General features: G+C 38.8%; 1 long non-coding RNA gene across 1 annotated transcript in view; it reads right to left on the bottom strand.

Moving 5' to 3' along the window:
* The window catches only part of LOC122216837, a 151173-nt gene extending 149289 nt beyond the window's left edge, over positions 1 to 1884 (bottom strand). Inside the window, exon 1 of the long non-coding RNA XR_006201146.1 lies at positions 1814 to 1884. This is a non-coding gene — a long non-coding RNA (uncharacterized LOC122216837). The remainder of the gene's footprint in view (positions 1 to 1813) is intronic.
* Positions 1885 to 13425: the final 11541 nt, after the last annotated feature.

The following is a 13425-nucleotide window of genomic DNA, read 5'->3' as shown; positions in this document are numbered from 1 at the left end:
AGTTCCCACAGAGTCGTTTCTTGATACTACATTCTACATTTAAAAAAATCCAACCATTTTCTTTTTCCTGGTAGCAAATTAGTATGATTTTAAAATGTATCACCGTGGGCACTTGGGTAATATTTCTTACTCTGTCTGAAGTATTGAGTACTAAATATACCAGAGCAATGCCATATTCCTTATGAGGAAGTTCAAATACTGGGAAAAAACTGACTCACATGTTTGAAATCCCAATGTCTAGAATATGGTTAAGCACTCATGTTTTAGAGATAATGATGAAAAATGCATGCCCCACGTTTTCTTATCACTGAGGTCATTTCCCAAAAGCACTATTGCTTAACTGATTTACAATTTGACTAAACACTAAAGAATAAGTCACACCAAATAATCCTTAACTGATGAATTGAGCAAGATGGGTTGATCGGCCCTTTATAACTCTGATTTCTATAATTCCATAAATTCAATATAGTGTATCACAACTCTTAAAGGGAATGCAGTGATGAATCAATACAAATGAACTATAATGAAAATGGGACATTTCTTTTATCATGTATTTAAGGGAAGACTTTCTGAGCTGATTGTGGTAAAGATATGTAAGGTTATTCGATGTAGCTAATGCCTCCCTTCCTTATGGCAAAGGCTTTCCAGCCCCACTATATTTCCCTACCCCATTTTTAATTGGTTTCCTGGATGGTTCCCAGAAATTCTGAGTACTTTAGAGAGGTTTTTCAAGAGCATTACAAAGGGGTTGTATCTATAGCTCCTGAAGTTAACAGCGTGTAATGCTGAGGTCAAGATTGTATGCAATTTAAAGCATACACTCCTCATTTGCAAACCAGGGCTCATGATGAGAACAGGAAGTCAATTTTGTTCTTTCTGCATATGTCAAGAATGAATATTGCCTTGATCTAAATATTTGGAGATTCAAATAGATGACTTTAATTTATAATGCATATCTTATAAGCCTGCTCTAGTTTGCTTAGATGGTTACTTGTAAATTAAAACAAACAAGAAGTAGCAAAAAATAAACAAATGGCTTGATAGAATCTATAGCAAAACTTTGGTGAATGTTTTTCTCCTAAAACTTATGTGCTAAGACTGAGTTATAACAACAACCAAAAGTAGTTTAATAATGTTTCTGTATATTTGCTAAAAAATGTTTCACAAGTTTAATCAAGCCAAGGTTATGAAAAGTTTTTTCTGAGTTTATAGAATATCCTTTTGCTCATTATGAGTCTTGAGAAGAAGAATTAGGAGAGTGGCTGGAAATTTCGATATGTTTAATAAATATATTACAAATTCATGAAGAAATTATAAAATAAGACTGATATACAAATATGAGTAAAAGTATAAAGATTTATATATATGCATATATAGTGAACTTCTCTAATATAATGAATGCATTACTATATACAAATGTATTTACTGTGCATTATATGTATAGTCAAGAATATATTCTATAAGAATTCTGTACTGCTGTAACATCTTAATGAATGGACATTACATAATACACTTACTATCTGGTATAGCAAACTGATTTGGAGCTAGGCTCCGGGCAAATGGATGGCTTACAATTCATCTCAACCACCTACTAGCTGAGTTTCCGTGGTTAAGTTGTTCAGATTAAGTTTCTCCTTCCTTATTGATCAAAAAAGAATGATAGTTTCTACCTTCCCCAATTTTGGCACAGATTCACTTACACGTAGAGCATACAAAACAAAAAACAAAAAAAAAGCCAACAACAACCTTATCTCGGTGTAGACGAACTCCAGAAATGTTGAAATCCTTATTATCATTATACTAGTTAATTTACCTCTAAACGTCGTGGGGCTCTTTCCTTTCCTCGGCAGGTGAAAGGAGTGTGCGAACGTGAAGGAAGGAAGGCGCCCACTGCAGCTGCGCGGCAGGGAGGCACGTGGGGGCGGGGCTGCCCGGAAGGTGCGCGTCAGGGGTCGGGGCCTCGGAGGGGCTTTGACGACGTCCCACGTGTCCTTCACCCGGTCCCCGCCCCCCCCCTCCCGGACGACGGAAGCTCAGTCGGACGGGCGTGGCGCCGCCCAGCGTGTTCTGGAAGAAGCCCCCGCAGCTCAGTGGCGCCCAGGAGCCTGCGGGGTGAGAAGGTGGCCTCAGCCAGAGGGAGCAGGGTGGGTGAGACCGAGGTCCGGAAAAGGACGTGCAAGATGTTGCTGTCGTTATTACTGTTGTACTGTTAAGTTTTCACTCAACCTTGTGTTTTAAGCAGTAGACGCTCTTGTTTCCTTAATTACTTTTTGGATATTACAAATTTTAAATTAAGAAAAGCCTCTTTTTTTCTTGCAGTGTGGTATTATATAAGGTTATATCAATCTATTTTCTCACTATCGGATTAAAATATAGTGTTAAGCCCAGAAGTATTTAAATTAAGTGAATAGTATTAATCCTAGATAAATGCTTCAAATGCTTTGAAAACATTGTTTAATAATGTTTTTTATTTTGAGAAGACCAATATATCTTGCAATTATTTTGTAGGACTATCCCATAGAGAAAATACTGTTGAGCCTGCCTAAGAGGAATACATATTAATAGATTATTTTAGGGTAAGATATACAATTTTTTGCCTTGTCCAAATCATAAATCTTTGTTCGTAATGTGTTCTTTCTAAAGTTTTGAATTTTCTTTTTGCTACATTGCTAATTAGAGATATTTTGGCCAATATTTTGCATAAAGAGCACATAAGCCTCTACTCTGATAATTGTTTACGTTTTCAAAACCCAGAGGGAAAACCCAAAAATCAGGGTGTTTCTGACTTTTGTTAATTTCCCTAATGGGTACGAGGAACGTGTTGCAAACTAAGCTTAATGAACTTGATTCCAAAGCGCTACTGGTGTTCATGAATGACCTACATTTCATGTTTACTCTAAAAGTCAGGTTTGGTTTACATGGTCCTTTGATAAATTTTGTGATGATTTTTATTTGGTAAAAAAGAATATAATCTCTTAAACTTCTTACAGAAGTTTGTTTTTGATGATTTGCTAACATAGTTTTATGAGTTAGTCACATACTTGAATCTGAAAGTGGAGCAGAGAGGCACTTGGGTGGCTTGGTTGCTTGAGCATCTGACTTTCGATTTCAGGTCAGGCCATGATCCTGTGGGATTCAGCTTCCCCGCCTCTGGCTCTGCCCGGCTGGCAGGCATGGAGCCGGCTTAAGACTCCTTTTCTCTCTGCCCCTCCCCTATTTGTTTTCTCTCTCTCTCTCTCTCTCTCTCTCTCTCTCTCTCTCTCTCTCAAAAATAAACAAACAAAAGTGGAGGAAGTAATATAAGTGTATTAGAATGGTGACCTATTAAACATAATTCTTTAAATAGTTATTTAACATTTACTTGGAAGGAGACCAAGCAGTGCAAAAAGGAGGGCCAGAGTAAGACACTGGGGTCAGTACTCTCTCAATATGTTGCCCTTAGAAACTCCTCCTTTGCCCTAAACTTGCATATGCCACTCAACCACAATAAAAGCTTGCCCTTTCCTGGACACGTTATTTTGAAGGCTTTTCAGCATGCCTTAGATGGCTAAGCGAAGCATTTGTCCTTTTTGTCTTCATTGAGCGGCAGAATTTAAGCAACAGGGTAATTTTATTTTATTTTTTTTTAATTCTTTTCAACGTTTATTTATTTTTGAGACAGAGAGACACAGAGCATGAACAGGGGAGGGTCAGAGAGAGGGAGACACAGAATCTGAAACAGGCTCCAGGCTCCGAGCTGTCAGCACAGAGCCTGACGTGGGGCTCGAACTCACGGACCGCGAGGTCATGACCTGAGCTGAAGTTGGCCGCTTAACCGACTGAGCCACCCAGGCGCCCCAGCAACAGGGTAATTTTAAAAAGCTTGTAACACTGCCTGGCACACAGGAAGTGGACCTGAGATGTGTGCTGATAAATTCAGTTGTCTGCATTTTCAGTGATACTTGGAATCCTAGAGAAATGGTACTATTTGTAGATCGGCGTTCCAGGAGCCTGCCCAGGTGATCTCTTGTCTAGTCCTCCTCTGCTTGGATGTTATCACAAAGAAGCAAAAGATAATATGTGTTATAGATGCAAGGGGCACTAGTGTATATTGATAAATTGGAAGTCATGATGAAAATCTTTTAAGTAATGTTACCTAATTTTAGAAGAGGTAAGCATTTTTTTGTCCTTATTTTAAACTGATAAATGTTGAACAAATTGTCCAAATTTCTACATAGCTGTTGGTTAGTATAGAAATTGGATTAGGATCCAAATATGTCTGAAACCACAGCCCACACTCTTAAATCAGTAGAATATAGTGATCCCAACTGGCTGTAAGAAATAGCAGATATTGTCACCTAAATCTTGCCAGGAAAGAAAGTCCTCAGATAAATTATTCTGGACAATTGCCATTTCTCAAAATAGAGAACTGGTTTAGAGCTCAAAACCATATACAGCAACCTATCACATTCAGTTAACTAAATATGTACTCCCCCCCCCCCCCACTCAACTTATGCTTAGAAGTTTGCCAACATTACCTTGTTTAATGTTGGATGTTGTATGAGTGTGTTCTTTTTTACGTGGCTATAGTGAATATTTGCTGAAACCTCATTTGAAATTATTTAGACATAAAGCATTTCCACTCTAATCTATTACCTAGACTTACCCATTCAAATATGAGAGAATATAGGCCCTAAATTATTTACTGAGGAAAATCTTGAATCTAACTATAAGTGTTCTTACATGATTATGATTTGCTATTTATTGGAATATTTATTAAGTGCCTATGTGTCTGGGACCGTGCTAGATCCTGAGTATATGTTGGCAAAAGAAATAATGTTACTCTCTGCAGAAAGCTTATAAAGGGGAGGAGGAGGAAATAATACATAAGTAATGCTTAAATATAAAGTATGATTTTGATAAGCAATATAAAGAAAATAATGACATATCCATAACTTAGAATAACCAAGAAGTGCAACCAACTTATAAAGGAGCTCAGGTAACAGAGCCCTGAGAAAGATACATTTAGGCCATGGAAAGATTAGAGAAAGCCACCTATATCAACAACTTCCTATAGGAAGAGTATTCCAGGTAGAAATAACTGGCTTTGGAATACTTGGGAGTTGGGAAAGCTTTTCTAGCAAATGAAAGAAGCTCGTTGTGACTGGGGTAGAGTGGACAAAGGAAAAAGAGACCTACAGCAAGGTTAGCTAGTGTCCAGAACTGTGGGGGCTTATGCTTACATAAAGGATATACTTACTCTCCTGATAGCTTTAGAACATCCACTGAGAGCCAGATGTTCTTAGAAGTGAGGTCTAATAGGCATGAGCCAACTCACGTGAGCTTGAGCTAATGGAAAGATAAATACCAATTAAGTAATCATATAGTCAGTATAGAATGGTAATGTTAGAATTTGTCTAAAAGATTGATGATTGATGCTGTGAGAGTTAATGGAAAGATCTGACCTGGTGAGAGAGACCAAGAAGCCTTCTTAGTTAGAAGAATTGGAGCTTGAGTTGAGAGCTTGGTGATGAGCAACCAGAAGAAAAGAGGGATGGTGTGAATCACAGGTGTACATTCACATGGCATGGGGAATAATCTGTGGGGGAAACTAGTCCCTTTAATGTATGTGGACAGTCAGGACAGGAGGGGCAAGAAGAGAAGTAAGTGATACATTATAGAACTCTTGCTATAGTCGAGGTAAAAAACAAACAAACAAACAAAAAACAGCAGCGTCTATAACCAGGATGCTGGCAATGAAGTATAGAGAACTGGGCAATTTTGACATGTGTTGAGGACGTAAAAAGTCTGACTGACTGATTCATGTAGGATGCAAACAAGAGACGGAAAGCATGGATACTCTTGGGTTCCTGATTAAACGACACAGCGAAGGATGCTGCCATTTACTGGACTTGAGTAGGATTTGAAGAGATAGCTGAGAAGAACAATCAAGAGTTAGTTTGTGGACAGGTTAACTTTGATGTTGACTTTTCAAGATGAGACTTCAAAGAAGGAATGCCAAGCATACTGTCGGTTATGTAAATAAAAAGTGCACTGACACCTTATCTTGTGGTCATTAGCATTTAGATGTTAGGGATGCGGAGGTCCTGTGGTCTTGTATTGAGACACACGTGCTCGATGGGCTTTGACACTTGCATAAAGTACTGCCATCGGAATTATCAGGACTCTATAGTAGTCTTTACTGGCAGCATCAAATATCCATATTGCCAGTATTTAAGGTGTGTAATCCCGAACAATGTGTTATTCAACAATTTCCAGAATATTGGTTGTGAAAAATGTTTGTGAAAATAAAAAACCGAAAAATCTTCCAACTTTTGAAAGCTTGCAAAACGAATCTGTTTCTTGCATCTAACCAAGATTTCATAGCTGCCAAGCGAATTTATGTATGTGTCATGCTTGTAGAAACCTTTATTTTGGTATGAAGGTGTTTTTATTGCGAGAGATACCTTTCTACTTTATCAGATGCATATATTATGTTAATGATGTGAGACAACCAGGAAGCACAGCTGGATTTTGCAGACTTGATGTGTTTGGTTTCCTTGTGTTTTGTTTTACAACATTGGCCAATGTAGTAAGTGGTATTGAAATAAATTTCTGGCCCCGAGATGGAGCTGTTCCTGCCTGGGATGCCCTGTCAGAAAACTGAAACTCAGATAACCTCCATGTCCCTGCACTGCTCCAGCTGACCGGAAACACAGGATAAGTGGTCAGCCTTTCCCCAAACGCCAAGCCAGCTCTGGGCCTCCTGACTCCAAACAAAGTGACTGTGGGACCCCAGCCTATCAGTTATTTTTCTCTTTGTCTCTTCCTTGTTCTTTATTCTTTGTCCTATAAAAACTTGCCTTGCATCCCATTAAAATTTTTAATATTTATTTAATTTTGAGAGAGAGACAGAGTGAGAATGAGGTAGGGGCAGAGAGAGAGGGAGACACAGAATCTGAAGCAGGCTCCGGGCTCCCAGCTGTCAGCACAGAGCCTGACGACAGGGGTCTCGAACCCATAAACCGCGAGATCATGACCTGAGCCAAAGTTGACCATTTAACCGACTGAGCCACCCAGGCACCCCTACCCCATTTTGCAGTTCTCTGACAAAGAAGAACAAAAATCTCTAAGCTTCATGAAGTGTTAAAGTTTGATTGTATCATTTAAATTGTCTTCTTTAATCATTTTTTAACAGTTTTTGGCAACAAGGGATGAGATTTGAAGCTGAATGTTAATGGCCTGTAGGGCAAGATGCTCAGACAAGGCACCTGCTGAACCCTTCGAGTTCACTGCTCTTCTTGTCCCCAAGAGCTGTGGGTAAGTCACTTTTGGATTTGAGTTTTTGTCATGTGTGCAGCCCTTCAATCCAAACCAATTTTATGTAAATAGATAGGTATGGTCCCCGGAAAGGTTTTGGGACCCTGGAAAGGTTCTGGAGTTTATTAAATTCCCGGAAACTTTTCAGGAACTGGGAGTCTGCAGTGGGTGGCGGCCATTAGGGCATTTGGAAACAGGGATTCCAGTGTCTAGAACCATTGATGGTTGTAAGGAGAGTCACAGTACCTCAAGGTAAATCCACAGCATAAATCACTTGAGGGACTTGGAGAAATAAATTAACACAGGAAATTGAGATTGTCTTGACCATCAAAATCAAAATCTAAGTGGGCCCAAGACAGACTATGAAAAGCTGTCAAGGTGTCGGCCACTATAAAGAAATCTTGTGAAAGGAATAACAAATCTTTTGCTAATGGGAATTTTAGAAGCCAGAGCCATCATACTGGTGGGTGAAGCTCATAAAAGCTGTTAGAGCCATCACCACCTAGGTCTGAGACCCCTGTGCTAGCATCAGTTGGTCACGGGATGTTGGATTGACACCAGGTCACCTGGCAACCTCAGGCAAGTTGTTGTGAGACAGGGTGCACTGTCAAACCCCATAAAATCCTTAGCCCAGCAGCGCATGCTTCTTAGGTATTAATTCAACTCTGAGAAGTCCAAGTCTCGGCTAGTGAAATGAGATCCTCAAGTTTCAAAGAACTGAGCGTGCCATGCCACTTTCCAGCATAATGGCTTATTTGAGATCTAAAAACCATGGTTCTGGAAACCGCCAATATTTACAAAAACAGCAAAATATTACCAAGGTGACCTAGAATTACAATGGCCATTATGCAAAACATTCCAACTAGACAAGGTCTTTATTTGAAAAATACCCTTGAAAGCAGGGGATCCCAAATCAACAAAAAGAATGGGTTATTTTAACAGGCGTGCGGAAACTTTCCAAGAGCTTCAAAATTCCAAAATAATTTCATTGAAGGATTTGTTTGAAAAGGCTAAGGAAAAATGAAAGACACAAGAGGTACCTAAGACAAAAGACTGTAAGACTGATGGGACTCCCTATTGCCCCCCTCTCCACCTTTACCTGAGTACTCAGAGTCTACTAATCCTCTGTCTCCATTGCCTTTCCACTCTAAGTAGACTACAGTACAGTAAACAAAAGCCCAAAGTTAGTCGTCTTATAGATGCCACTATCTATAAGCCCTTTAAGGGCCCCTCCGAGACTTGATGAGATGGTTGATGGGAATCCTAGAGATTCTCCGATAAATGGTGACCAGTCATTTAAAAGGCCAAGGGGAAACTAAAAATAAAATTAATGGAGACCTAGCAAATTCTGGTAGATACCCAAGCTATATTCTGTCTTAAACTCCACTTGCTCAAAGCAGATGGGATTCTGGGAGAACTGGTAGAAACCAGTGGAGAATGAGAATTCTTGCCAGAGGGAGCTGTCCAGTGCCTGGTCGAGAGAGGATAATAAAGTTTCACATTGTCCCTTCATTTCCAAGTTTAGACCCATTATTTGTTGATCCCATCACCTCCTTGCCTGTCTCGAGAACTTGGCTTGGCAACTGTCAGGTTGGGGGCCTCCAAAATATGGGGAGGAAGGAAAAAAGACAGAAAATGCTCAATGGTCAGCATTGGCAGGTCAGTGTGACCAGACAGAAGTAATGATTCTGCTCCATTTGTATGCAGCTCAGGTCCTACCTACAGATGCCTGCTCTCAGGGGAATTATTTTGTCTTTGTCTCTTTTAACATTGGGAGTGGCTCTGGATCTTGGGATGGTAGGGTCTTTTGCACCTTCTTTGGGGATGCCTCTTAGTCCAGAGTTGTTCAGTACTGCCATGAATATTTACTGTTTTCCATGGCTGAAACCTGACACGATATTTTGAAGGATTTGTTTGTTTGTTTGTTTGTTTGTTTGTTTTTTAGTAGCTCTATAGTTAGAAGTTGACCAAATTGGAAGGTAGGGTTCAGAGCCTGTTCAGATGTTCAGAACTTTTATTTTCTAAGCCTTCTTTCCTGAACTAAATAAAACTGTATACCCAGAGGGAAGGAAAAATATTCCAAAGACAAACTGCTGTAAATCTAGAAAATAGGGATCTTTTGATTTCTTAGTTGAAGATCTTCTCCCTGATACAAAGAAGGAAATTGAAGATAATAGAGTTACATTGCTGAGTAAACACCTTGATATCTTTCAGGTTGCAACCCAATTCTTTGAGGAATGAAAAGCAACTGTCCTAAAATTAAGAACAACTCTTTAGAAGGAAAAAAAGAAAAACCTGGGGGACAGGCTATTAGGAAACTAGGCAAAATTGTTTGTCTCTCATGAATTGTTTTCTTTTAATCATTCTTTGCCAGTGCTGAATGTAAATCCGGGCAGAAAGTAGTTAACAGACATCTCAAATGGCAAAACTGGGAGTGAAATGAATGAAATGTTTTAATGACCAATTGAAGTCAGAAATCCACACACTTGTCCAGAGTGGCCTAGAGTGGCCCTAGAGTGGCTCAACTTCCATCACTCACTGTCTCTTCCTATTTCCGGGCACTATCTTTGCCTTCTGGAACCCACTTTCCAGACAAGTCTCTTAAAACTGAAATCTTGGAAGAGCCTTGTCTGTACTCTGAAGGAGTATGGACCGCTTAATTTTCCCTCCACTTTTTGATTACTTGGCTAGACCCCTGGTTGGCAGCAATAAATAGTTACCTAGTCAGACCTTGGAGTTAGCCTCACTTTTTTCTGTTTGTTCCATAATAACTTGTGGATTTACAAATTAATCCTATAGCATAGTTAGCGCAGGTATTTAAATAAAAGCTTGGGCAGATATATGGACTGAATGATCCCTGGTATATGTATTCCTCCATATACCCTCAGGATCATTCTTGAGTTGAGCTAATTCATCTGATAGGGTACAGTCTCAGCCACACTAATAGAGCCTTCAACTCTCATTACCAATTAACTTTGCTTTGCTGTGATTGGACATCAATGAAGAACATAGTACGTCTATGGAATTTCTTACTCTAAAATACATTCATTCTTAGTAGAGAGTGAGGGTTTTATCACTTTCCAGTTCCACTCTCAAGAACAAATTTTGGAGGCTTCGGTTTCTTCCCATCACTGACTTGCGGGTGTTAAAAAGACACCACCGCCACCACCCCCAACAAAGTACAAGAAAACACCACACTGTATTCCCAGTTCAACCCCCTCTCTTCAACTCCGAGAATGCATCCCCAAAGAATGCAAAGGTGAGCTGTGAGGGCTCTTAGTAGAGGCTCATCACCCATTAATAACAAATATAGCTGAAATAGCTCTTTTGCATAGTGAAATTCTTATAAAAAAGTTCTCCTTATCTACAGAGGATGCCAGAAAGTGCAGAAACCAACCCTGTATATACACTTTTTGCTGTATGTACACACCTATGACAAAGCTTAATTTGTAAATTAGGCACAGTAGAAGACTAACAATAAGAATTAATAATATGATGAAATAATCTTAACAATATACAGTAATAAAAGTCCGAATGTGGTCTCTCTCTCAAAATATCTCACTGTACTCGGCCTTCTTGTGATGCTGTGAAATGATAAAATGCCATTGTGTTTAGATGAAATGAGGTGGATGATGTAGGCATTGTGACGTAGTGTTAGGACACCGTCAACCTTTTGATCATTTCTCAGAAGGAAGATCATCTATCCACTCCTGGTCTGAAGCTGACAGTGGGTAACTGAAATTGTGGAAATTGAACCTGCAGATGGGGGTGTTGTGTGGAGACTACTATAGTCTTTGGTATTGACTTTTCCTCAGGCATTAATATTATGCTGACCCCAGTGGTACTTGATAGCCTCCAGTGAGGTCTCCTTTGCATCCCAAGCGGCTCTAACAGGCTTCTCTTTCCCTCCCTCCCAAGCCCACTACTCTTCCACCTCCTGCAATTTCAAGGGTGATCTCCACCTACTCCCTTCCCTCTGTAGCCTCAGTGGTTATGGGACAAAGGATCACTTCCTCCTATCCTTTTTTGCCTCTGTAGTTGGGCAGTATTTTATTATAATCTACTGTGTAGGGCTTTTGTTTTGGTTTTACAAAGTCAGCTTGGAAGGCCTATAAACAAAAAGGAACACCAGTTTTTCTTGTCTCTATGCTTCCTCCAAAACTAACCTACTTCTCCTCAGTGCAATGAGATGTATCCAATTGGGTAGGAAAAATCTAGATACTAATGAGTCATAGAGATGGATAAAATAGGTGGAGAGGATTAAGAGTATGCCTCTCTTGATGAGAACTGAGTAAATATATGGAACTGTTGAATCACTGTATCGTACCCCTGAAACGAATCTAACACTGTTCTGATAACTACAATGGAATTAAAAAAACAAAACAAAACAAAAACAGCAAAAGTGGCCATTTAGTGTTGCTGTATTGCTCCACAAATGTTATTGACTACCAATTAAACTAGGTTTCATTATGCAGATTCACGGGTCAAGTACTTATTGGACCTAAGACCCAGTATTAGACACGTCATGCTACTTTTGAGATTTTATTCCACTGAATCAACACCATTTGGCTGCTAAAACCTCAGGGCAAAATGTATGACCTGTCAGTAATAGTAAAGGTAGAGATGACATTCAGAATAGGAATGTTTAATGTAGACTATGAAATGAGAACCTTGAAGGGGTGCCTGGATCTCTTAATCCGGGGCTCTCTTTAGAATGTGGAGTTACTTTATGTTACTTGGTTGTAGCTGTTAGTCTCCATACTCAGAGAAAGTAAAAAAAAATCTCCATCTATATTTGAATATAGTATCTAAATATCTGTTATGTTGATAACTGGTGAATGATGATTTATTCTGCAAATATACCAAGAATTAACAACTCTTCTGCTTTTGGACCATCATCTTATTTTCTACATTTCATTGTATCCTATGTACATGACCCTTTGCTTCATAAATTCCTTGTTCAAAAGGTTATCAACAGTTTGTAGTTCTTGAATTTTATTATTTAAATAATTTCTAAAACGTTTGACATCCATTTGTGGTTTTACTGATCAGCAAGAAGTTGGCTTTTATTTTTTTTTGATATGACACTGTTCAAGGTTATCATTATTTTTAATTCTTATGTGGTAGGTGTAAAAGATACATTCTTTTAAAGTATTGCATTTTCTTTTTAATTAGGCAAGTCAAACATTCCGCATATCTAACCACATCCTACATGTAACCTTTAAAAAAATCAAGACCAAATAAAATATAAACTTTTATATCTACATAGATTTGGCTCTGGACAAAGGCAAAAGAACAGTTTTACATGTTTAATTTTAGATACAAAGATTTTCTGTCTTCCCCTAATGTAAAAAGCAGCTAAATATATTATTGTCAAGGTTTTCATGTAGAAAATTTTAAATGAATCCTAAATCCCTTAGGATATTTTAAGACTGTTTACCATGGAATAAGAATGGCTTTTTCTTAATTTTTTCTAAAGAGGTTTGGTCCTATTGAGATCTGTTGAAAAATTTAGAAAAGTAACTGATCCCATTGAATAAATAAAAGTTAGTGACAGTGATTAGCAGGAGATTAGGTTAGAATTTAGTGAATAGATCCCCGTATTTCTATGGTATTTCATTTAGAAAAGGTAAGAGAACAAACCCTTGAGAAACAGAGATATATTTGACGATGTTGCAGTGGGAGTCTTTTACTGAGAATAGAGCCAATGGCAAAGATGATGCCTTCAGAAAACAAGGAGGAAGAGATACTTTTGTTCTATCTTTGGGTAGGCCAATTAGCCATCTTGAATGCCTTACCTTTTTTGTCCTGTGGCCTCAGTCACTGTGTGGGTTCAAGTCTTAGTTTCTCTCTTTCTTATAATGGCCTTATTTCATTTGGATCATATCCCAGGTGATGTATGCAGGAATCATTGGTTAATGATCATGACAAAGAACGTCCTTAGGATTGTCTGAGTAGAGTCATCCAAAGACTTCTGTGTGTACATAAAAGCTTGATGGTATATGAGAGGCAAAAAGCTCAGACAACGAGTAGATCAAGGTTAAGAAATCCTGCTAGAGGGAAAGAAGATTTGACACAGTGACAATGCATATGTCTCTATTTATTAAGTGTGATCTGTGTAATTTG

This window comes from Panthera leo, chromosome B1 (genome assembly GCF_018350215.1).
Source record: "Panthera leo isolate Ple1 chromosome B1, P.leo_Ple1_pat1.1, whole genome shotgun sequence".
NCBI lineage: Eukaryota > Metazoa > Chordata > Mammalia > Carnivora > Felidae > Panthera > Panthera leo.
This window is presented reverse-complemented; position numbering and strand designations above follow the sequence as displayed.